The sequence below is a fragment of the Coenobita brevimanus genome, chromosome 26 (assembly GCF_032717465.1).
Source record: "Coenobita brevimanus isolate Jiangsu-jjx chromosome 26, ASM3271746v2, whole genome shotgun sequence".
Taxonomy (NCBI): Eukaryota; Metazoa; Arthropoda; class Malacostraca; order Decapoda; family Coenobitidae; genus Coenobita; species Coenobita brevimanus.
Genome location: NC_136979.1, coordinates 17410960 through 17437075, shown reverse-complemented (window position 1 = coordinate 17437075; position 26116 = coordinate 17410960). Strand labels below are relative to the sequence as shown.

The following is a 26116-nucleotide window of genomic DNA, read 5'->3' as shown; positions in this document are numbered from 1 at the left end:
AGCAGATGGAGAGAACACTTTTTGAGGTATTGTTGAACATAAAGAATGAAAGTAATGCAAGTATAAATTGTTTGGGAATGATTGGGAGAAGGAAGGAGGTGAGAAAAGAGGAAGAAATCAGTAGGATGGAAGTAGTGGAAGTAATGAAGGAAGTCAAAATGGGGAAAGCCCCAGCAATTGATGGAGTGTGTGGTGAAATGCTGAAGTATGAGGGAGAGATAGTAGCAGAATGGATATGGAAGATGTGCAGATTGGCCTGGGAGGAAGGTAGAGTCCTGGAGGACTGGAACTCAAGTACAGTGTAATTATTCCCTTGTACAACGGAAAAGGGGAACAAGACGTGTGTGGTAATCATAGGGGCATTTGCCTTCATAGTCTTAGCATAATAGGAAAAGAATATAGCACGATACTTATTGACAAAGTTAGGGAAATAACACAGCGATTAGTTGGAGAAGAATAGGGAGGTTTTATGAAGGGAAGAGGTTGTGTGGATCAGATACTGCATTCATTCTTAGGTCTTTCGTGGAAAAGTGGTTGTATGCCGCCTTCATGGATCTGGAGAAAGCATATGACTGGGTGGACAGACAAGGAATGTGGAAAGTATTAAGAACATATGGAGTAAATGAGAGGTTGCTGAATGTCATGAAGAGTATGTATGAGGGGGCAAAGGGTGCAGTGCATGTGGACAGAGAACTGAGTGAATTTTTCTGTCTGAATGTTGGATTAAAACACGGATGTGCCATGTCCCCATGGTTGTTCAATCTGTATACAGATGGGATTATAAAAGAGGTACAAGGCAGTGGATGTTTGAGCAAACCTACTGAGAGAAGGCAGTGTTTGAAAACTCCCTGCACTGTTGTTTGCAGATGATACTGTACTGTTAAGTGAAGACGAAGGGGAACTGCAAGGATTGGTGAATGAGTTCGGAAGAGTGTGTAAGAAACAGAATCTAGAGGTGAATGTAGGGAAGAGTAAAGTTACGGTCTTCGAGAGAAATGAAGTCACTGGATGTACAGTGAGGTTGGATGATGGGGAAATGGAAAATGTGAGAGCATCTAAGTAATTAGGTAGTGTGATGAGAAAGGATGGAAGTGGAGGATTAAGTGCTTATTAAGTTTGAGGGCAGTGATGGCAGAAAATACATCAACTGAAGAAATTTTAATGTCAGCCATGAGGAAGTCAGAGGGAGGATGTGATGGAAGAACACATCGTCTATGGTGGAACTGGAGGAGAAAGTCTGCACGAAGAGTTCTGATATATCAGTATAAGAAATAGCTACAGAGCCATCAGAGTGCAGGAGAGGAGGGATGGATGACGAGGTAAAGTTTTTAGAAAGGTTTTGGGCAAGGAGCCCAATGGAGCGGGAAGAATTTGAATTGGAGAATTCAGAGCATTTAGTACGACTGAAATTATTTTTGGCACTACGAAGAACAGATTTTGTACAATTCCGGGAAGAAACATAAAAGTGATGAGATTCAGGGGTGGGTTGGCTCCGGTACCTTTTGCAGGCCTTCTCCTTGCTGTGGACAGCATAAGAACAAGCATGATTAAACCAAGGCTTTTTTTGCATTAGTCACAGGCTATAAGAATGGAATGTATACCTCCACGCCTGAAAGAATAACCTCCATAATGTGCAAGGCACGTTCAGATGGCTCTCGTTCATGGAAACAAATATCATTCCAGGGAAAATCAAAGATGTACCATCTGAGGGCCTCCCAATCAGCAGCTCCAAAGTGCCACAGCTGCCACTTCTTGGGAAACTCCACAAGCCTTACTGGAGCGATAGTACAGGTTAAGGAAAAAGATTGTGATCAGAGGAGCCCAACAGAGAGAAAAAATTAACAGCATAAACAGAAGGATTAATTGTAAGGAAAAGGTCAAGTATGCATGAACTCTCTCCAAGGCAGACAGGGATACAGGTAGGGTGTTGTACAAGCTGCTCTAAGTCATTAAGGATAGAAAAGATGTAGGCCTGTTCACCAGGTGGATCAGTGAAAGGAGAGGAGAGCCATCGAAATCTTCTAGAATGGAGATTACAGTGGAAGGAGAAACTGAGAGGATGTGTTCTATCTTAGATGTATGATGTCCCTGCATCTGATCATGCACATTTACAGATTCCCAACCTCAATTCCTGACAGTGTTCTAACCTCTGCTCCCGCCACCCTATCTGCCCTAACATCTGGCCCTGCAACTGCCACAAGATCTGATGCTGTACTTTCACCTAACTCTGCCCACTCATCAGATGCTCCTCAAGAAAAGATGGTAGCACAGGGCACTATTTGCCCTGCATCTGCCACAATGTCTACAACAGCTGTTCCCATACCAGCATTATCTGTACCTGTCCCTATCCAGCATCCTTTAACTGGCCCAAAACTATCCAATCAGCATCTTTCTTGTTGTCTATCTCTGTTCCTGCTGAGGGACCTGAGCCAGGGGTTGTACAGGTCTCTAAAACTACAGCTGCCTCTTTATCTACGTATGCAGCAGTAACTACTATGCACCCATACCTGCACCTAACCAGATATCTGCAACAAAGGCTGGAATCAAGTAAGTTACGGTGGGGTCTCTCAATATGCGAGTTCTCAATTTGCAAAACACCTAGTACACAAACTCGACTCAGGAAAAAAATAACCTCTACAACTCGGCATAATACATGTGCTAGCCTTGCCGAGTTAGCCTATTTGCCGAGTTGTAGGCATGAACTTTAAGTTCCCCCCAGCACACACACACACAAAAGGAAAAAATGGAAAAAAAATTAAAAGTTTTTACAATAAATAGTAAAAGCTGCCTTACCATGATTCCATGCAGTTGTAGGGTGTATTCCAGGCATGGAGGAGGACTTTTGATAGTTTTTGGAGGTGTTAGGGGGGCTTAAGATCATTTTTGGGCACACCTTTACTGTACTGTACTTGACACTGTACCCTATGTAAAGCACAATTAACACTATAAAGGCCATACTGCAATGTATTTATCATTTGTACTATACTGGGGAATTAAACACTAAACATTTAAACATTACTGTACAACTCGACATCTTACCGAGTTGGAGGGATTTTTGCCGACTCTCTTCCTCTCACGTGTGCATTTTTGGGAATTTTTGAATTTTGATCTTTTAAATGAATATTTTGGAGCCATCCCAAGTTGTAGAGGTTTCCGACTTGAAGGATGCCGAATTGTAGAGGTTTTACTGTATAATTCTAAAATGCGAATTCATCACCTGAAAGCAAGGGAAAAATGGTATTCCGCTCAAAATGGTACGGTATTATGCAAAGTCACCACCAGATGGCTGATTGGTTTCCCGCACTTTCTCTCCCTCACGGCATCTCTCAAGTTGTCTCAAAACTCTCAGTCTCTGTCTGACCTCGCATACTGTAGTGTTTTTAGCATTGTACGAGACCCGCTTTTGCTCACCTGTTACATCATGGTGGCCCCACCGCTTCATTCCAAGAATGAGAGAATTACTTTGGAGCTGAAAATGAAGGTTATAGAGTTGAATAAAAAATGTAAAAGGAATTCAAACACTAGACATGAGCTTGGCTTAGGTGAATTGACAGTGAGGAACATTCTGAAGAACATGGAGCAGATTTTACAAATCATCAAGACTTATGGAGGCCCACCCCCCTCCTTTCCCAGCAAGTCCAGCCTTCCCTAAATAAATGTAAGTTTCTTGTTTTTGTTGTTTTATTTACTATTCTACAGTTCTATAATCTTTCTTTTATCAAAAGTCTTCTATAAATGCTAGTCAATAATGGGGAAGTACTGTAAATGATAAAGACAGGGTGAGGTGTCAACCATATACTGTACATTTATTTCCATTGATTCTATGGTTTCTAACATGCAAATTTCCAATATGTGGCACATTCTGTCCTCCAAATTCTCACATGTTGGGAGACCTCACTGTATATAAATGGGAAATGTAGGATTATACCAGTGAATGGTAATAATTCTTCAAATGGTGGCAATTTAGGCAGTAAATGTCACCCCCCAAAAAACAGGTTTATCATTGGCAAGGATGCTGATGGTGGCCGGGCAACCACTCCCATGTAGACAGTCAGGTTCTTTGTAGCCCATTTTGATTCTTCAGCCACTGAGCAGGATGTGAAGGATCATCTATAGAGAAAACTAAACTTGGAAATGGAGGCTCAAAAAGTGAGCATGGGATAAGTGGAGCTCATTTCTTATAAATGGTGTGTTCTAAACAGTATGTCCTTACAAAAGAATCTGTCGGGCCACAAGGTGCTCTTGTGAAATGGTGGAAAGACTTATGACACCTGGTTGAAAATACCAAATTTGGTGGCTTTGACAGCATTAGCAGTAGTGCCAGTTCTGTCTGTCCTAACATTATGATTTAACTTTTGTAATGTTGTAAAAAATGGAATCTGGAATTATGTTGCGGAACACTCTTCTAACAGGTAGCTATAAATGTAGAGGCTTACCTAAAACCAAGAATGAACTACCTTTACAACCTGATTTCTTAATATTATAAATAAAGATTATGCAATTAGCCTACATGAGACCTGCCTTGCCAAACAGTATCTTTTATGTATCAACAGTTAACATAAAAAATTTCATGGGGTTGGTGTGTAAAGACCGTATGAAACTTGCTAAATTAATCACTGCACTGGCCAGGATTTGAATGCAGCCAATAGAACTCCACATGCGCACAGGCTACGTTGAAGCCAAAAAAAGGATCCCTACAATGCCTTTGGCATCACAGGCTTATATAAATGCCATTACATGTGTATCAATCATGGATCCTGAAGATGGCTTCTTATATGGTCATCCAGAGGGGTGTTGCCATCTTGTGGAACACCAAGTAAGAGAAATATATTAAGCCCCTTGATTTTCAGGTAGACTGAAGTGTCAGCACTGAAATGAATCTTGGTTATAATATAACTGTAATCACAGTTGTGTACCTTCCATAATAGTTTCAACATACTACACATGAGGACAGTTTTATGAACTGGATGCTTTGAGTGCCATAATTAATGAACTGGATACAATGAAGATAGTTAAATTGGGGAAAGCCCCAGGAATTGATGGAGTGTGTGGTGAAATGCTGAAGCATGGAGGAGAGATAGTAGTAGAATGGATGTGAAAGATGTGCAGATTGGCCTGGGAGGAAGGTAGAGTCCCGGAGGATTGGAAGTTAGGTATAATTATTCCCTTGTACAAAGGAAAAGGGGAAAAAGAAGTGTGTGGTAATCATAGGGGCATTTGTATTCTTAGTATAATAGGAAAAGCGTATGGTAGGATACTTATTAACAGAGTTAGAGAAAGAACAGAGGAATTAGTTGGAGAAGAACAGGGAGGCTTTAGGAAGGGAAGAGGTTGTGTAGATCAGATATTCATTCTTAGATCTTTAGTGGAAAAGTTTCTAGAGAAGGGAAAGTAGTTGTATGCGGCTTTCATGGATTTGGAGAAAGCATATGACAGGGTGGATAGACAAGGATTGTGGAAAGTATTAAGAATATATCGAGTAGATGGAAAGTTGTTGAATGCTGTGAAGAGTATGTATGATGGTGCTGAGGCTGCAGTGCGTGTGGATGGTGAACTAAGTGAATTTTTCTCTTTGAAGGTTGGGTTGAAACAGGGATGTGTCATGTCTCCATGGTTGTTCAATCTGTTCATGGATGGGGTAATAAAAGAGATACAAGGTAGGGTAGTGGATGTTGGAGTGGCCATGGTGAGAGAGGATAGTGCTTGGAAACTCCCTGTACTGTTGTATGCAGATGATACTGTGTTGTTGAGTGAAGACGAAGGGGAGCTGCAAGGCTTGGTGGATGAGTCTGGGAGAGTGTGTAAGAAACGGAATCTAAAGGTGAATGTAGGGAGGAGTAAAGTGATGGTCTTTGAGAGAGGTGAAGTCAGTGAATGTACAGCGAGGTTGGATGGTGAGGAATTGGAAAATGTGAGTACATTTAAGTACTTGGGTAGTGTGATGAGTAAGGATGGAGGTTTGGAGGGTGAAGTGCTTGAAAGGGTATAGCAGGGAAGAAAGGTTGCTGGTTCTTTGAAAGCAGTGATAAGAAACAGGGAAGTGAGCATGGAAGTGAAAAAGTTACTACATGACAGTATTGTGATACCAACTCTAACATATGGAAGTGAAGCTTGGATGCTGTTGGAACGACACAAGTCAAGAGTGAGAGCAGTGAAATGAGTTATTTAAGAGGAGCTTGTGGAGTCACATGGAGAGACAGGCTGACGAATGAGGATATAAAGGAGCGTTGTGGTGTGGATGTGGATGTGATAGGAAGCGTTATGAGGAGCACACTGAGGTGGTTTGCCCATGTGGAGAGGATGGAGAGTGAAAGACTGACGAAGAGAGTGTATATGAGTGAGGTGGAGGGGGGAAGAGGGAGGGGGAGGCCGAGGATAAGATGGAGGGATGGGGAGAGGTATATGAGAGAGGGGGGTGTGAGTTGGGAGCAGGGCAGTGAAATGGCGGGGGACAGGGCGACGTGGAGGCGATTTGTTTGTGGCCACCCCAAACAGGATTGAGGCATCTGGCGATAGATAGATTGATAGATACTACTAGAATTGTCGCTATAGGTGACTGGAACTCAAATCTTGTTAATATCAAGAATTCTCTTTTTGTTGGACATGTGATTAGTTTCTGCAATAATAATACACTCAATCCTTGAGTAACACGCGGCTGAGTAACATGTTCTTGTTCTAATGTGCTCAGCATAATAAGACAAGCCATGCCAATACAAGGAAAAACTCAAGCTCACATGGGGAGTCAGTTGGCCTGGCGACAAAGTATGAAAGTCGCACGCGATGATGTCACCCTGTAGACTCTGGGTACCTTTCTTGGACACATATTTCCATTCTATATGGGTATTTGTCTCAACACCACAGCCAGCCACCTCAGCCAAGCAGCCCTTGTGGAATAGGTTAGGCTAGGTTGTTCAGAAAATTTTGCCTGGGAAATACATTGAGCATAAATTTATTTTCGAGAAAAACCAATGGTTCATTTTGAAACAACTGGGTGAGCATCGTTCCTGGCTAAAGGTTCCCAGTGGTGCAATGAATATGCATACAGAACGGAAATATGCTTCCTGGGCACATTCAAGGCCAAATGGTTAGACAAAAATTTTTGGGTTTCGCAATTTCAGGGGACAAAATGGAACAAAAATGTATGCTAATCAGAAAAAAAACAAAAAAACTTTCATCCATGTGTTCTTGTAAGTTAGGGTTCAGTTCCACAGTCTTCGTTCAATATCATGCTTCCCAACACATTTTGGACCAACTAGGCATATGATTATCAGTTCTTTCTCATGCCTCACTTAGTTCTTCCCCACACTCATGATGGGTTTTGCAGTTTCAAGGGACGAAATGGAATGAAAATGTTTGCTAATGGGAGAAAAAAAAAATTACTCTTTCATCCATGTGTTCTCATAAGTTCCACATTCTTTGTTCGATTTCATGATTCCCAGCACATTTCCAACTGACAGAGCATACAGTTATCAATCATTTTTCATGCCTCACCTAGTTCTACCCCACACTCATAATGGGTTTCGCAGTTTTGGGGGACGAATTGAAATGAAAATGTTTGCTAATTAGAACAAAAATACTTTCATCCACGTGTTCTGATGAGTTAACGGTCAGTTTCACATTCTTCGTTCGATATCACGCTTCCCAACACATTTCGGACTGACTGAGCATTTAGCCATATGCTTAGTCAGTCCGAAATGTGTTTTCAAACGTGATATCAAATGAAGAATGTGAAACTGAATGCTAACTCACCAGAACACACAGATGAAAGAGTAATTTTTTCTAGTTAGCACACATTTTTGTTCTTTTCATCACCTAAAACTGCCAGACTCATAAATTTTCGTCTAACCACATGGCCTAAGGTCTCTCCCAAAGGCCACCTGACACGAGAGAAGGAGAAACTTTGACAACAACATTGGGGGTGGGGGGCAGGAGGAAAGTACAGTACCAGGGAGCTACTTATCAACAACATAAGGGTACCCAGCCCAACTTCTGTTTTGTTAATGCTATTTTTAATACCACTGATGTTCTTAATTACAAGTTATATCTCTTTCAATGTTTTACCTGACGGCGGGTATAAATGAGGGTAATTTACGGGGGGTAGGGTGGTAAGAAGGGGTAAAAGTGAGTTTTGGAAAGTTGCCAGAACACATTGTACCAATATACATGCAAACATACTGTCTGAGTGACGCGGATTAAAGTACCACGGTCCTTTTCCAGATCCTACTGCCCGCAGTACTCGAGGTTTTAGTGTAATCCCTTCATATCATCCCAATTGCTTTTTTCCCCCTATTTCCTAATTCCTATATCTTTATGAGCAGTTCATGGGGTACTGTGTCTTGGCTTAACCATTTGATCTGTGGCGCAGACTGTCAGCACTGATTATCATACATTGGATTAAGCAACGTTGGGTCTGGTTAGTACTTGGATGGGTGACCGCCTGGGAACACCAGATGCTGTTGGCATCCCTACGTGTCAAGTGGGGTTGGTGGAGGATTAGTGCCCCTCCCTGTAAAACAATTAACTCTAAGCCCTTGGCCACCCTGTCTGGGATACATGGCGTCTGGCAATTTTTGGGGGATGAAGACCACGTTCCCTTGGCCTCCAGTTTCTAGTTGAACAACATACATGGGCTGAACGCAACAGTTCAAGTGGCATCGAGAATCTATTTGAATAGATTATGTGATCAGGCATTTCATAGATATACATTAACTGAAAACCTTTAAGTCAAATTATTGTTTATAAAGCAGAAATCTGCTGAGTACAGTGTATAAACAATAATAATTTCACTCCATTAGGAGGAAGGATAGGACTGAAGTGTAATGGCGTTGTGATGAGGAGGGGCAAATTGAGATGGATTGGGCATGTTGAGAGGATAGAGGATGACAACTGGGTGCGGAAGGTGAGAAGTATGAATGTCAGGGATACATTTGCAAGAGGCAGACCAAAAAAGACCTGGGACAAGGCCATAGAGTGTGACTTCAGGGATAAGGGACTGAGCAGGGAGCTGCCAGAGATCGAGCAGTGTGGAAAGCCGCCATTAGGTGACCAAGGCCTACACATGCAAGCATGTTGGAACCTTAATAAACAATATGATAGGATGGGATTAGGAGATTACATAAAGACATCCAATTGTGTTCAAAACAGGCTGGTTGCAACTTCTTGTAAAGACAAAGCAGGAGCAACTTCTGTAAAATTGGCTAGGTAAATCACATGGGTGATTTGTATTAAGTTTCACAGGATCCTTGTGCTCTACAGGTCGATGCCAGGAAGTCAACACGGCTCAAACTTTGCTAATTATATACAAGTATATCTCAATGCAAATCCATGCATGCTATGCATTATATCAAGTGAGATGAAGATGGTATCCACAGAGTAGCTCTCACCAAAAAAAACAGCCAATTGAGACGTACAAAAATTTTGCAAAATAGTTAATAATATCAACAGTCCCCATTCTCTACTTCCTACATGTGTATATGGGGTTTCTGACAACCATGCCATTCAGGACCTATGGAATGCCTCTTTTCAATCTCTCTTTAACTGTTAAGAATGTAAGGCTGTGAGTTTCACTGGTGGTAGCCTGATATATAATGTTAATAAAAAGAAATGTCCAACTAAGGTTAACAGTGAAATCAATGACCCAAAACTTAACATAGTCTGTAGTGAAGATGGCATTTAAACTGAATATTTCAGATATGCCTCACCTGTGTTGCATTCCCTACTGGTTGTATGTATCACAAGTTTCCTTGTACATGGATTGATTCCAGACACAATGATTTCTGTGATACCTGCCCATATAATAAAAGACAAACCAGGTAAAATAACTCCCAAGGAAAATTACAGGCCAACTGCTCTTGCTACAAAAGTAAGTAGGGTGATGGAAGGTGTCCTGCTCAGTCATATGGAGGGATATTTGCCTACCTAGGGAACAACTACTACTACCCATGATAATCAATCTGACTTTAAAATGAGGAATGGAACGGGTCAATGCACCTTTGTTTTTAAAGAATTAATTGAGTCCTGTCAACTGGTGGGTGGCATTGTTTTGCTTTGTTTCTTTGATGCTTTAAAGTCTATGACAGGGTTGATCACTGAATTCTGCTAGACAAAACTTAGTAACTGAGATGTCCCTGGATAACTCATAAGAATAATTATTAACTTACTGGTATGTAAAGCAGAGGATGTGCATCTAGTGAGGTAATGATCACTTTGTATTTTAGGACCACAAATACGGTGAGAAAGGGTAGGATACTGTCACCTTACCTATTTAATGTTTATATTGATGATCTAAGCATATCTCTAAAACCTCTCAAGACTGCATGCAACATTAATGATCAAGTAGTAAATCATAATTATAGTGTGTAAGTAATATATATATATGATCTACAGTACAGTATATGTCATGGCTCCTGATGCCGGACTAAACAAGCTACTTAAACTATGTGGAAAATTTGGGACTAGCTATAATGTTAAGTACAGCAGTGCAATGATTTGTCAAAGGAGACACACACAAAGGTAGAGATAATGCCCATATTCACTCTATCAGATGAGCCCTTGAATGAGATGGGCAAGGTAAAATATCTTGGTCACATAATACCCAAAGATCTCTCTGATGATGCAGATATGGGAAGGCACGGTAGGTAATTATTTGTACAGGGCAATATGTGGCTGCACAAATTTTACTTGCGTAGTTGGGAGGTTACGATTAATCTCCTTCATATCTACTGATACCCCTTGTGCACTGCCCATCTCTGGTGCAGATACACAAAAGTCACCATGAAGAGGCAGCAGTCTGCTTATCACAGTGCACTGAAACATTTCTTAAGCCACTGCAAGTATACAAGCATCATTTTACTGTTTCTTTCATTCCATTTCATATACAAAGGATCCAACATATTGCATGCATCAGCCTTAGTCACCTAATGGCAGCTTTCCAAGCTGCTCCATCTCTGGCAGCCTCCCCATTCAGTCCTTTATCCCTGAGGTAACACTCTATGACCCTGTCCCAGATCTTTTTCAGCCAGTCCCTTGCAAACCCACCCCCACTGTTCATACTTCTCACTTTTTGCATCAAACTGTCATCCCCCCTTCTCTTTACATGCTCAGACCATCTCAATCTACCTCTCCTCATCACAACACCAGCACACTCCAGTCCCACCCTTCCTCTTAACTTCTTCCTTCGTAAACCTAGCGCCCCCTCCCCCAGGCCTCACATTCAAGGACGCACTGCACATCCACCTAATCTTTGTCATTTCTGTATGTTTGAGCCTGCGAATATCCTCTTCCTTTAAAGCCCAGGTCTCACTACCATACAACATTACACTCAAACACATGACACATACAAAGAGAATGGAGGAGAGCCCTCTCAATGTCGGGCGAGGTAACAGCTCCCTGAACTTTCTCCAAAGTAATCCCTCTAATATCCAAACGCCTAATATCCTAACATCCCCACTAACCGGACACAATCGTCCTGGGATCCAATATTCCCAAAATGGGCCAAAAACCGCAAAAAATTCGAAAAAATTCTGACTTTTTTCCCTCCCGTAATTTAAAATTTCCGCGTGGCGCCGAACAGCTGTTACACCATGGTCCCTTCACCCCTTCCTTCCTCCCCCTCCCCCCTCCCCTGTCAGGGTTGCCATTTGGTATTTTCATTGCCAAGTGTGGGCCAATTTGGTAATGAAAAATTCGTTTGGTAATGAATCAGAATAATGCATTACCAAATGGATTTTTCACATGTATGAGGATAAACAGGATGGAGATGGTGGATTGTTTGCTCTCTCTGATTAATCTGCTACCCTACATAGTGTGAAAATAATCAACATGGTGTTAATTATAAGGAAAGTGATTACATGTATTTCCACTTGTATATATAATTAGTGAAGAATAAATGCTAGCTTTACGAATTTGGTAATGAAAAGTTAAATTTGGTAATGAAAGTTGAGGAGATTGGTAATGTGGACATTGCGATCTGGCAACTCTGTTACCCCGCCATCATCAACAGTCACAGCCAAACTCCGATCGAGAGCAGATGCTTATAGCAGTGCAAGCCACAGGTGCTTGTTTTTTGTGAATAAACAGTGAATAAACTGCAATACCTCGCCACAAGAACACATGGGAATTTACAGTGTTGTGCAGAGTTAAGAAATTAGAATTTAGAGTGCAGAGGATTAACTGTGGACTGCAAACTGGCGGTTCAAACCAGTCCAGGAGCCAGGGACTGGCTTTCACGGATCCACCTGGTGAACAAGCCTACATCTTTTCTATCCTTAATGACCTAGAGCAGCTTGTACAGCACCCTACCCGTATCCCTGACCGCCTTGGAGAGAGCTCCAACATACTTGACCTCTTCCTCACAACTAATCCTTCTGCTTACTCTGTTAATCTTTTCTCTCCGTTGGGCTCCTCCGATCACAACCTTATTACCTTAACCTGTCCTATCGCTCCAGTACGGCCTGCGGACCCTCCAGGGAAACGTCGTCTCTGGCATTTAGGAGCTGCGGACTGGGAGGCCCTCAGGCAGTACTTCTTTGATTTTCCCTGGAATGATTATTGCTTCCATGGCCGTGAGCCATCTGAGTGTGCCTTGCGCATTACGGAGGTTATTCTCTCGGGCATGGAAGCATACATTCCTTTCTCATATCCTTTGACTAACGCAAGAAAGCCTTGGTTTAATCACGCTTGTTCTAATGCTGTCCGCAACAAGGAGAAGGCCTACAAAAGGTACCGGAGCCAACCCACCCCTGAATCACATAATCTTTACGTTTCTGCCCGGAATCGTGCTAAGTCTGTTCTTCGCTCTACTAAAAATAATTTCATCCATACTAAATGCTCTCAACTCTCCAACTCGAATTCTTCCCGCTCCTTCTGGCACCTTGCCAAAAATCTTTCTAACAACTTTACCTCATCATCCTTCCCTCCTCTTTTCTACTCTGATGGTTCTGTAGCTATTTCTTCTACTGATAAAGCAGATCTCTTCGCACAGACTTTCTCCTCCAATTCCACCTTAGACGATTCCGGTGCTGTTCCTCCATCACTTCCCCCTCTGACTTCCTCATGGCTGACATTAAAATTTCTTCAGTTGATGTATTTTCTGCCATTACTGGCCTCAGTACTAACAAGGCATATGGGCCTGATGGGGTCCCTCCTGTTGTTCTCAAAAACTGTGCTTCTGTGCTTACACCCTGCCTAGGCAAACTATTTCGCCTTTGTCTGTCAACTTGTACCTTTCCTTCTTGCTGGAAGTTTGCTCTCATTCAGCCAGTCCCAAAGAAGGGTGACCACTCCCAACCCTCCAACTATCGTCCAATTGCTTTAACGTCCTGTATTTCAAAAGTTTTCGAGTCAATTCTTAATAAAAAAATTTTAAGGCATCTTTCCTATCACAACCTTCTTTCCGATCGTCAGTATGGGTTCCGTCAGGGACGCTCCACTGGCGATCTTCTCACCTACCTTTCAGACTCCTGGTCATCCTCCTTTCGGGACTTTGGCGAAAGCTTTGCCATTGCACTTGACATCTCAAAGGCTTTCGATCGAGTCTGGCATAAATCTTTAATTTCCAAACTGCCCTCCTACGGTTTCTATCCTTCTATCTGTACCTTCATCGCTAGCTTCCTTTCTGGTCGTTCTATAGCTGCTGTCGTAGACGGCCATCGTTCTTCTCCTAGATCTATCAACACTGGTGTTCCTCAGGGCTCTGTCCTATCACCAACTCTCTTCCTTTTATTCATCAATGATCTTCTAAGCTGTACATCTAACCCTATCCACTCATACGCTGATGACTCCACCCTTCACCTTTCCATTCGGTTCCCGCAACGCCCATCTCAACATTTACTTCAAGAAACAAGGGATGAGGCTATGGCACACCTAATGTCTGACTTGGCTCATATCTCTGACTGGGGTAAAAATAATATGGTTGTCTTTAATGCTTCTAAGACTCAGTTCTTACACCTATCAACCCGACAAAATCTTCCACAGGTATACCCACTAATGTTTAATAATATTCAGATTAATCCTGCATCATCCTTGAACATGCTTGGGGTTTCATTTACTCGGGACTTATCTTGGAAAGATCATATTACATCTCTTGTAAAATCTGCTTCCAAGAGATTGGGTGTGCTAAGCCGACTCCGCTCTTTCTTTACCCCTGCACAATTGTTGACTCTATACAGGGGTTTTATCCGCCCCTGTGTGGAGTACAACTCTCATGTGTGGGGAGGCTCCCCACATACAGCTCTTCTCAATAGGGTGGAGTCAAAGGCTTTTCGTCTCATTAACTCTCCTCCTCTTACTGACTCCCTTCAACCTCTGTCTCTTCGCCGCACTGTTGCATCTTTATCTCTTTTCTATCGCTACTTTAATGGTCACTGCTCCTCTGAACTGTCTGCTTGCATTCCTCCACCTCTACGACGGGCGCGTAGCACCCGTCTGGCAGCAAACTCTCATCCCTTTTCTGTCCAACTCTCTAATGCAAGAGTTAACCGTTACTCCCAGTCTTTCATTCATGCAACAGGTCAGCTCTGGAACTGTCTCCCTCTGTCTGTATTTCCTCCTGCCTATGATCTCCAGTCTTTCAAACGCAGTGTGTCCAGGCATCTCAAAATGATCGGATCTTGAATTTGGCTCTCTATTGTATTTTGTTTTTCTCTTGGAGGGAACTGTTACTGCGGGCTCATGGCCTTTGGTTCCTTCTTCCTCGCATAAAAAAAAAAAAAAAAAAAAAAAAAAGTAGCCAGAATGTTTAATATTGTATAAACTCACCTCTAAAACCTCATTTTATGGTTCTTTTGCATTTATTTCAGTCTTTTATGTCCCTTATTGGTGTGATTTGGGTCTTGAATAGGTGCAATGCATGTCCAGAGGGAGTTGTATAGGTGTTTTTCTGAGTTAGGGTCCATAAGTAAAAGTCCAGGAGGCTGGGGCCCAATATCCGGACAGGATCACTGTCCAGACATGCCTTTGGCTCTATTACGTCGGATATTGGAGGGATTACATCTTCACTTCAGCCACAGAGCTAGCTCTAGCCCCACCTCCAGCATATAACACGTCCCCTAAGGAACAAAACTCTTCCACGCACTCTAGAGATTCGCGAGCATGATCAATCTTACCACACTTGACAATCTCCACATGCTCTCTCCAACATACCGCACACATGAAATCAACATTACCTCGCAATTTACCTTTTTTTTTTTTTTTTTTTTTTTTTTTTTTTTTTTTAATGTGAGGAAGAAGGAACCAAAGGCCATGAGCCTGCAAAACTGTTCCTTCCAAGAGAAAAACAAAATACAAGAGAGAGCCAAATTCAAGATCCATTCATTTCGAGATGCCTGGACACACTGCGTTTGAAAGACTGGAGATCACAGGAAGCAGGAAATACAGACAGAGGGAGACAGTTCCAGAGTTGACCTGTTGCATAAATGAAGGACTGGGAGTAACGGTTAACTCTTGCATTAGAGAGTTGGAGAGAAAAGGGGTGAGAGTTTGCTGCTAGACGGGTGCTATGCGCCCGTCGTAGAAGTGGAGGAATGCATGCAGACAGTTCAGAGGAACAGTGACCATTGAAGTACCGATAGAAAAGAGATAAAGATGCAACATTGCGGCAAAGAGACAGAGGTTGAAGGGAGTCAGTAAGAGGGGGAGAGTTAATGAGACGAAAAGCCTTTGACTCCTCCCTATTGAGAAGAGCTGTATGTGGGGAGCCTCCCCACACATGAGAGTTGTACTCCACACAGGGGCGGTTAAAACCCCTGTATAGAGTCAACAATTGTGCAGGGGCAAAGAAGGAACGGAGTCAGCTTAGCACACCCAATCGCTTGGAAGCAGATTTTACAAGAGATGTAATATGATCTTTCCAAGACAAGTCCCGAGCAAATGAAACCCCAAGCATGTTCAAGGATGAAGCAGGATTAAGTTGAGTATTATTAAACATAAGTGGGTATACCTGTGGAAGATTTTGTTGGGTTGATAATTGCAAAAACTGAGTCTTTGATGCATTAAAAACAACCAGATTATTTTTACCCCAGTCAGAGATACGAGCCAAGTCAGACATTAGGTGTGCCATAGCCATATCCCTTGCCTGTTGAAGTAACTGCTGAGATGGACGCTGTGGGAATCGAATGGAAAGGTGAAGGGTGGAGTCATCAGCGTATGAGTGGATAGGGTTAGATGTACAGCTTAGAAGGTCAATGATGAGTAAAAGGAAGAGCGTTGGTGATAGGAGAGAGCCCTGAGGAACACCACTGTTAATAGATCTAGGAGAAGAACGATAGCCGTCTACAACAGCGGCTATAGAATGACCAGAAACGAAGCTAGAGATGAAGGCACAGAAAGAAGGATAGGGCAGTTTTGAAATGAAAGATTTATGCCAGACTCGATCGAAAGCCTTTGAGATGTCAAGTGCAATGGCAAAGCTTTCGCCAAAGTCCCCGAAAGGAGGATGACCAGGAGTCTGAAAGGTACATGAGAAGATCGCCTGTGGAGCGTCCCTGACGGAACCCGTACTGACGATTAGAAAGAAGGTTGTGATAGGAAAAATGCTTTAAAATTTTTCTATTAAGAATAGACTCAAAAACTTTTGAGATACAGGATGTTAAAGCAATTGGGTGATAGTTAGAGGGTTGGGAATGGTCACCCTTCTTTGGGACTGGCTGAATGAGAGCAAACTTCCAGCAAGAAGGAAAGGTACAAGTTGACAGACAAAGGCGAAAGAGTTTGCCTAGGCAGGGTGTAAGCACAGAAGCACAGTTCTTGAGAACAACAGGAGGGACTCCATCAGGCCCATATGCCTTATTAGTACTGAGGCCAGCAATGGCAGAAAATACATCAGCTGAGGAAATTTTAATGTTAGCCATGAGGAAGTCAGAGGGGGGAAGTGATAGAGGAACAGCACCGGAATCGTCTAAGGTGGAATTGGAGGAGAAAGTCTGAGCGAAGAGATCTGCTTTATCAGCAGAAGAAATAGCTACAGAGCCATCAGAGTAGAAAAGAGGAGGGAAGGATGATGAGGTAAAGTTGTTAGAAAGGTTTTTGGCAAGGTGCCAGAAGGAGCGAGAAGAGTTCGAGTTGGAGAGTTGAGACCATTTTGTACGGATGAAATTATTTTTAGCAGAGAGAAGAATAGACTTAGCACGATTCCAGGCAGAAATGTATAAAAGATGTGATTCAGGGGTGGGTTGGCTCAGGTACCTTTTATAGGCCCTCTCCTTGTTGCGGACAGCATTAGAACAAGCGTGATTAAACCAAGGCTTTCTTGCGTTAGTCAAAGGATAAGAGAAAGGAATGTATGCTTCCACGCCCGAGAGAATAACCTCCGTAATGCGCAAGGCACACCCAGATGGCTCCCGGCCATGACAGCAATAATCATTCCAGGGAAAATCAAAGAAGTACTGCCTGAAGGCCTCCCAATCCACAGCTCCAAAGTGCCACAGACGACGTTTCTTTGGAGAGTCCGCAGGCCGTACCAGAGCGATAGGACAGGTTAAGGTGATAAGGTTATGATCGAAGGAGCCCAACGGAGAGAAAAGATTAACAGTGAAAGCAGAAGGATTAGTTGTAAGGAAGAGATCAAGTATGTTGGAGCTATCTCCAAGGCGGTCAGGGATAAGGGTAGGGTGCTGTACAAGCTGCTCTAGGTCATTAAGGACAGAAAAGGTGTAGGCTTGTTCACCAGGTGGATCAGTGAAAGGAGAGGAGAGCCAAAGGTGGTGGTGAACATTGAAATCTCCAAGAATGGAGATTTCAGAGAAAGGAGAGATGGATAGAATGTGTTCCACCGTAGAAGTAAGATAGTCAAAGAATTTTTGATTGTCAGTAGAATTAGGAGATAAGTAAACAGCACAGATATATTTAGTCAGAGAATGACAGGAAAGCCGAAGCCAGAGTGTAGAGAATTCAGAAGAATCGAGTTCAGGAACACGAGAGCAAGATAAGTTGTTGCGTATATATACACAACAGCCACCTTTGGCTTTGAAATGAGTACAGAGAAAGTAGGAGAATACAGAAAAGGGTCTGCTGTCAGTTGCCTCAGACAGCTGAGTCTCAGTTAGGAAAAGAAGGTGAGGTTTAGAGAAGGAGAGGTGGTGCTCAACAGAGCGAAAGTTAGAGGAAAGGCCACGAATGTTGCAGAAATGAAGAAAGAAGAGAGTCAGATACTGGTTCCAGGCACCTTGAGTCATCACCGGGAGAGGGGCTGAAGGTGGGGGCATTTATGGTCCCCCTCCCTGGGGACTCCGAGGCTACATCTCTCATGCACTCACTTATCACAAACACTGCAAAAGACGAAATTACTTCCCACACCCTAGTGGCAAACCATACATGGAGACTCTCCCTCTGGACCTGGAGCGGTGGCGTCTTCGTTGTGGGTCTAACCCCCAGAGGCTGTCGAAGAGATGAGGAGGACAGCATGGGGGCCAAACCACCGCAAACCCCCCCGGCCCCTCACGGGACTCGAATACCTGTGAGTGGCTTCAGTCGCCCGGGCAAGTACCACATCTCCCAACACAACACACACAACAACAACATTTTTTCTACACTTAGAAATGACTCCCCAGCTGTCATTTCTCGACGACTTCTTCTAGCCGGGGACATTGAGAGCAATCCAGGACCCACCAACAAATACATATGTCCAACATGCTCAAATCCTATCACGTTGAGCCGACAGACAAAGGGTTCAGTTCAGCGCAATTCCTGCAAGAACTGGACCCATTACACCTGCACAACACATGCATCCAGAAAACATTACATAAACACCTGGACCTGCTCCTTATGCTCCTTCCCCCCACCCATCAACCCCCCCTTCCAATCCTACTCCTACTTCCTTCACACCTCCACAGCCAAATCCACCGACCCTTCCCACACCATCCAGTCCCCCAACTCCTCCCATTCCAACCCATCCTAATCCACCTCAACCCTTACCTCCATCACAACCTCCTCCTACCCCTTCCCCTCCACCCACACCACCTCCCCCCCGTGCTGCAGCAGCCAACACACATCGCACACACAACATAAACATCTTTCAGTCAAATATAGATGGCATAAACACCAAAATACATGAACTCACACAATTCATCAAACAAAAGAACATACACATTGCCACCTTACAAGAAACAAAACTACACAGAGCACAGAAAACACTGACATTTCATAACTTCACCACCAATCGACAAGACCAGGCAGACGGCGGTGACGGTGGACTCATCACCCTGGTACACAAATCCATCAACTTTGCAAATACCATTGCACACACAAAGTCATTTCTCCCCCCACATGACACCACAACAGAAATACAATCAATTAAAATATTGGTACGCACTGGTAACAAATCACACATAACAATCGCTAACACATACATTCCCCCCCAATCGTCCCCCACAGTAACACACAATTACTCTCCAAAGATACACCACATCACTAACATACCCATCATCATCCTGGGTGGTGATTTCAACGCCAAGTCGTCGGCCTGGCATGTCAACAACCTTGACACAGACAGAGGGCTGGTACTACAATCCCAAACAGATCATCTTTTCATACTAAACAGTCTAGACCAACATACCGGTACTCATATCCCACACCAAGCCCTCTTCCTCCCATCATCTCCAGACATCACCTTCTGCTCCCCAAACCTCACCCCCACAACATCATGGAGAGTGGTCAAAACCCTAGGTTCTGATTACCTCCCAATCATCATCCTTACCAAAACCAGAATCACCCCAGCTGGCCACAAACACACATACACTAATTATAAGAGAGCCAACTGGGAGGCCTTTGTAACTGAAACAGAACAACATTTCGAAACACTAAACAGTACACCCATCACAAACATCAACACCGCTGTGCACACTTTCAATACAATCATACAAAATGCAGACAAAAGACACATCCCTAGAGGCAACAGAAAGAGACACAACCTCAACTTCACACCAGAAATTCAAGGTCTCATCAGACAATGGGACACACTGCGACACTCCCCAACACCCCATACACAAGACACCATACAACAAATATAAGAACTCAACACTCAGATAAACAATAAAATATCAGAACAGCAAACACTAAACTGGAAAAATTACCTCCAAACACTTGACCACAAAACAAACATCAGCAAACTATACAAAACACTAAACAGCATCACACTTTCCAACAGCAACACTACACAATCACATGTTGCCATCACAACAACAGACACCACACACTCAAACAAACAACAAGTAAACACTCTCATCAATCACTTTTCACAAGTCAGTCATCTAAACCCCCATCCAGAAGACCGATGTATCATCCGACGTAAGAGACAGTTCCTCACAGACCCAGACTACGCACCTTTCACTTACAACCAGATGAAGCACATCAATGACAACCTCAAGCACTCCTCTGCCTGTGGACCAGACAACATAAGCAACATTCACCTTAAACACCTTGGACCACAAGGCATACAAGCACTCACCAACATATCAAACTACAGCTACTCACACAACATAATACCCAACATCTGGAAGCATGGCTATATCATCACTATCCCTAAACCCAACAAAGACCCCACGTTACCCTCCTAATAACACCCCATCACACTCCTTTGCACCCCCTCTAAAGTCACTGAACAACTGGTACTACAACTAGTCACACCTCACATTCCCCTAGCCCAGTCACAACATGGCTTTAGGCCACTACACTCCACAAACAGCCTTCTTACAGACCTTACACAGAGAGTTTTCGATGGCATGAATTCAGCTAGGCCTCCACACAGAACACTCCTAATCACACTAGACATTAGCAAAGCTTTTGATGCCATCCCCCGCCACAACCTAACATATTTAAACAAAATTACACAAACATGCACAATAACACAAAAAGATGGCTGGCAAACTACTTAGCAGGGAGATGTGCACACGTAACATTTGCCAGTCAGTCTTCTAACATCAGAAACTTCACAAATGGCATCCCCCAAGGATCTGTTTTGTCCCCTATACTCTTTAACCTATACATGCACGACATACCCACACCCCACACACCACAGATACACATAGCTTCCTATGCAGATGATATAGCAATTACATGTACGCACCAAAATGCAAACACAGCTGCACACATCATTCAACCTTACCTCAACACACTACATGAATGGTTCACCACAAACAGGCTCAAAATAGCCCAAGCCAAACCTACAGTGACTCTTCTCACAAACTGGACAGCAGAACACAGTCACATCCCACACCTCACCATAAACAACACTCCCCTACCACATACACACACACCCAAAATCCTTGGTGTAACATGCAATACATCAATGTCATTAAAACAACACATCACAAACATTAAAAATAAAATAACACCAAGACTCAATGCTTTGAGGTCACTTGCCCATACAACATTCGGACACAACAAAGAAACCACCACCACAGTATACAAACAATACATACGTTCAGTGATGAATTATGCAAGCCCTGCCTGGGCTTCTAACTTCACCAAAACACACTACAACACTCTACAGACCATACAGAACAAGGCCCTAAAAATAATCACAGGCTGCACAGCTACTACACCTACAGACCACCTACATCAAGAAACCAAAGTCCTCAAAGTCAAGGATTACCTAGACATGAGAGGCACCCAGTTTCTTGCTGCAGCCTCCACAAACCCACAACATCCACTACAGTACATGGCAGCACATCCACCCATACCAAGGAACATCAAAACAACACCCAGCACACGATACCATACACAATTACTGTCATCTCTCCCCCTTCGCCCACCTCAGACCAGCTTCCAGAAGCATATCCACACTCAGATCACTCGCCGCTCCATTCAGTCACTTAAAGACAATACACAGCTGCATGCACAGCCTCCTGACATCCACCCTTCTGTATCCTATCTTCCTCGTCAGGACAGGGTCCACCTGGCCAGGCTGAGATGTGGGCACCATCCAGCCCTCTTAAGCTACCAGAAGAGGCTGGGTGACTCTGTCGCTGATGCCTGTCCAGGATGCAACACAGCACCCCATAATATTAAGCACATTATGGAAGACTGCATTGCACACAATCACCTATGCCAACAACACAACATACACTCTTTGAGAACTCTGTGGGAAAGCCCGGTCTCGGCCATGGCCTTCCTAAGGGACTCGGGGCTGTTCGGCCAGACTGCCCAGGGAACAACTACTACTACTACTCTCCCTCTTCTTTGACAGTACCACAAGCAACCCTGGATACTATCACCTTTGTTTTATCTGCATTTATCCTCAAGCCCTTGTGCCCCAAACTAACTCTCCACTTTCTAAATCTTTCCTTCATCTCCCCTTCACTCTCTGCAATCAACACCAAATCAGCAACATAAATCATCCCCCATGGAAGTCCATTTCTGAAGTAACATGAGAGGGCTTCAAGCACCATGATAAACTATAAGGGCTCAAGACTGATGCAAACTAACACTTGCAGAAACTCATCATTCACCTCCATACACTCTCATCTGGGGGCAAGCACCCAAATACATAGTTATAACCACTCTAACCAGCCAATCCTCAATCCCAGGCTTTCTCATTGCCCACTTCACCACTTCCCTACAGACTCTGCCAAAGGTGTTCTCCAAATAAACAAAAACAAAGTACAGATCGCTTTTTTCTTCCTATATATTTTTTCTGAAGCTGCAGAACATGAATATGGCATCAGTGGTCCCTTTGCCTGGCATAAACCCAAACTCCACCTCAGCAATATTAACTCATCCTTTAATCACAACTTTTAGAACTCTCTACATTACTTTCATTATCTAGTCCAAAAGTTTTATGCCTCTATAATTTCCTCTTTCCAGGGCATCACTCTTTGCTTTGTATTTACAATCACACTCTTCACCCAATCATCTGAGACAACACATTCATATATAATTGTACTTATCAAATCAGTAACTAATGCTACTTCTATATTTCTTGAGGCCTTCAGCATTTCAGCAGTCACCCAGACACACCTCAAGCCTTCCCCACCTGTATCCTGCCTATTGCCCTGCTCACAGTTGCAGCATCAATCAATGACCAACGGCCAAACACCAGATTCGCTGACTTCAAATCATCCCTGTACCACTCAAACTACTGATTCAGCAACCGGTTATAATGCTTTTTCCAGACAACTTTAATATCCTCATTTTTCACCACTACCATTCCTTCATCATTCTTCACATACTGCTCACCAATGATACCCCTGTTTTCCCTCTTCATCTGAATTGCCAACATAAATATCTTCTTCTTCCCTTCAACACTATTTAGGTTATCAATTTACTGTTTGCTTTAATTAATCTTAGGACCTGTTAAGGAGAACTCAGGAATCTTGTACAGTAGATTCTCAATTTAGACACCATTTGGTAATGTAAAAACCTAGTGAAATTTAAGTCATCCAAATTTAAATGGCCTTTTTAAGGAGGAAAATAACCTTGTGCTAAGGCTGCCCAGTGACAAACAAATAAAATAAAAGCTTTTTCCTGTTTCATTTTTTCGTCTTACTCTTTTGCTTAAACATGAAATTCTCTTAACACAATTATAGCATACCATTTCCACTACCTCCCTTCCAATATATCACCAAATGAATAATTACTTGCCACTGGATTATTAATAACAACATAATCATGAAGTCAAGTTGTGGAGGTGTTTCATTTTTCATTCATTGCCAGACGCCATGTATCCCAAACGGGGTGGCCAAGGGCCTAGAGTTAATTATTTTACAGGGAGGGGCACTAATCCTCCACCAACCTTAGTTGACACGTAGGGTGTTAAAAAATATAAAATAAAGCTGAAATGAGTCATTCAACTGAAGCATACAGGGACCTCCCAGCTATCACGTTTGTAAATGTCTGATCACTGATTTGTGTGGTCGTATCTCTGTCTCTCATCAGTTTTGGTTATCATGCATTATCTCTTTTATTTTGGCTCGTGTCACCTAGCATAGTTATATACAGTGAAATATGGGCATGGTAATTCAATTATTACTGATACATTGCTGCTCTCCAGTGTCTGCCCTTTCCTCTCCTCCATCCTTCTTTCCTTCCATCCTCTTCTGGCTTTCTTTCCTTCGTTCTTTCTTCGTCCTTCTGCCTACAGGTGACTTTACACTTCCCCTTCTGTCTTTCTTTCCTCCATTCTTTCCTCTCCTTTCTGTCTGTGGGTGACTCTGCATTGGGTGACAAGCCAAAATGTTTACACCAAGAAACAATTTACTATGCTGGGTGGTAACCATATAACCAAATTTTGGAGCCTGGTGGTTTAGTGGGTAACTATGGCACTCCAGTTGGATTGAGCCGGTGAAGGTTTATATCCAAGGGGTGGTTGGGGTTTATTGCTCGCGTAATGCCACTCAGGGATAAGTGAGGCTGGTCACTCTCATCTTAAATGTCAGGACCAACTTGCCTAGCCCTGGGCTCCTACACTCCTCATGGGGCAACGTAGGATTGGATGATGGAGGGATGGATATTTTTATTCATGGTGGCATCTGGCAATAGCCAGCTAGCCCTCTTGAAAGCAGTCATTATCCACTAGTTCAGAATCATTTGTTCTGGTTTGTGTCCAGTGGCACATAAATACATTCTGTTATAAAAGAACAAATACCTGTATAAAGAATGCACATTGCTGGTACCTGCACAATTGTTCACTCAGTGTTTTTATTACACTCATTTTCAAGGCTATGTTACCCATAAATGATAAAATGAACATGATGCTGCTATTCATGTCATGCTTTGACATGGGCTAGACTGGGAGTGAGACATCTTAATTTCTAAATGAAAGAATACACACAGCTGGAACCTGCACAGTGTACAACCATTAAATCAATGCCTTTATTTCACACATTTTTACAGCTACTCTATATAATGTGTGACATACTGTATGACACTAATATTCACATGTTTCAGCAGAGTTGGAGCATTACTGTTCGCATCCTGGACCCATAAGAGACTGCTTCCTTGTCCATGTGAACAGCTGACACAATAACACCATTGATGATGCAGCTCATGTTATATTTCTATCTCTACTGTATCATTAATTTTGAATTGCAAAATTTCAACATAAATACAAATTCTACCATACCACTGAATCATTCGGTCATGGACTGGATATACCGAAACCTGGATAATCCGAATCCAGATAATCGAGCTTAAAATGTATTTCACTTAATACTGCACAATGCACTATCGTATTTGTTAGGCACGTGAACTGTTTCTTGGCAATAAAAATGATGTTTCAGTGGCCATTAATGCACAAAATAGAATGAAAGGCCATGGACACAGCTGATGTAAACACTGAGTAGGCATCTTGGCTTGGGTGCATCACCGCATCTATTAGAGATTCTCGGAGGCGGCCGTCAAAAATATCGTAGTAGTGAAATCATGACTAATTTTTCATGGTTGTATCATGACAGGGTATTACTTCTGATTTATCACTGTGGTGATTTATCACATAACAAAGTTCATATAACAAGGCTGTGCTGTATAGGACTGAGAATCGAACCTGGCCAAGGTCCTTTTTTCCGAAAGGACTGTGACTGGGACTGTCAGTCCATTTTAAGGAATGGGCTGGGACTGGGACCAATGGTTGTTTTTAACCCCTAGGCGCCAGGGATGGATAAACCTATCCACGTCCCAGAACCGGGTTATTTTCAGGAAAATCGATTTCCCCCCAATTTTTTTTTTTTCATTACAAATCATAAATGACAAACACATAAAAATCGCGTACTTACTCTCTGCTGGCGATTTGGAGGTGGTGGTGTGGTGTGAGGGAGCAGGTGCGTGGTGGCTGGGCTGAGCATGTTCAAGGTCGCAGTGGTGTGTTGGCGGTGGTGGTTGAGGAAGGAGGGATGATTATCTCGCACCAAAAATAAGTGTTGAGTGTGTCTTTGTTTCTCTCATTAACTCACAATGCCGTATGAACACAACTAAATTAGCAAAAAAACACAAGAAAGTAACTAATAAAGATCAGCTTATTTTATGTTTTCCATGATACTTATTTTCTAACAAACTTATGTCTATTTAGGCATTCACAATTATTTACACATTATTTCACTGTTTTTAGTACTTCTTGACAGTGTTATACTCCCTAAAGCTAGGCAGGCATAGGGCAACACCATTCTTACACTCTCCCCCACATCCCTCA

The 26116-nt window shown here is 42.9% G+C and overlaps 1 protein-coding gene across 1 annotated transcript in view; it reads right to left on the bottom strand.

The window, feature by feature from the left end:
* The window catches only part of LOC145394075 (U8 snoRNA-decapping enzyme-like), a 145198-nt gene that overhangs the window by 80808 nt on the left and 38274 nt on the right, over nt 1-26116 (bottom strand). The window lies entirely within an intron of this gene.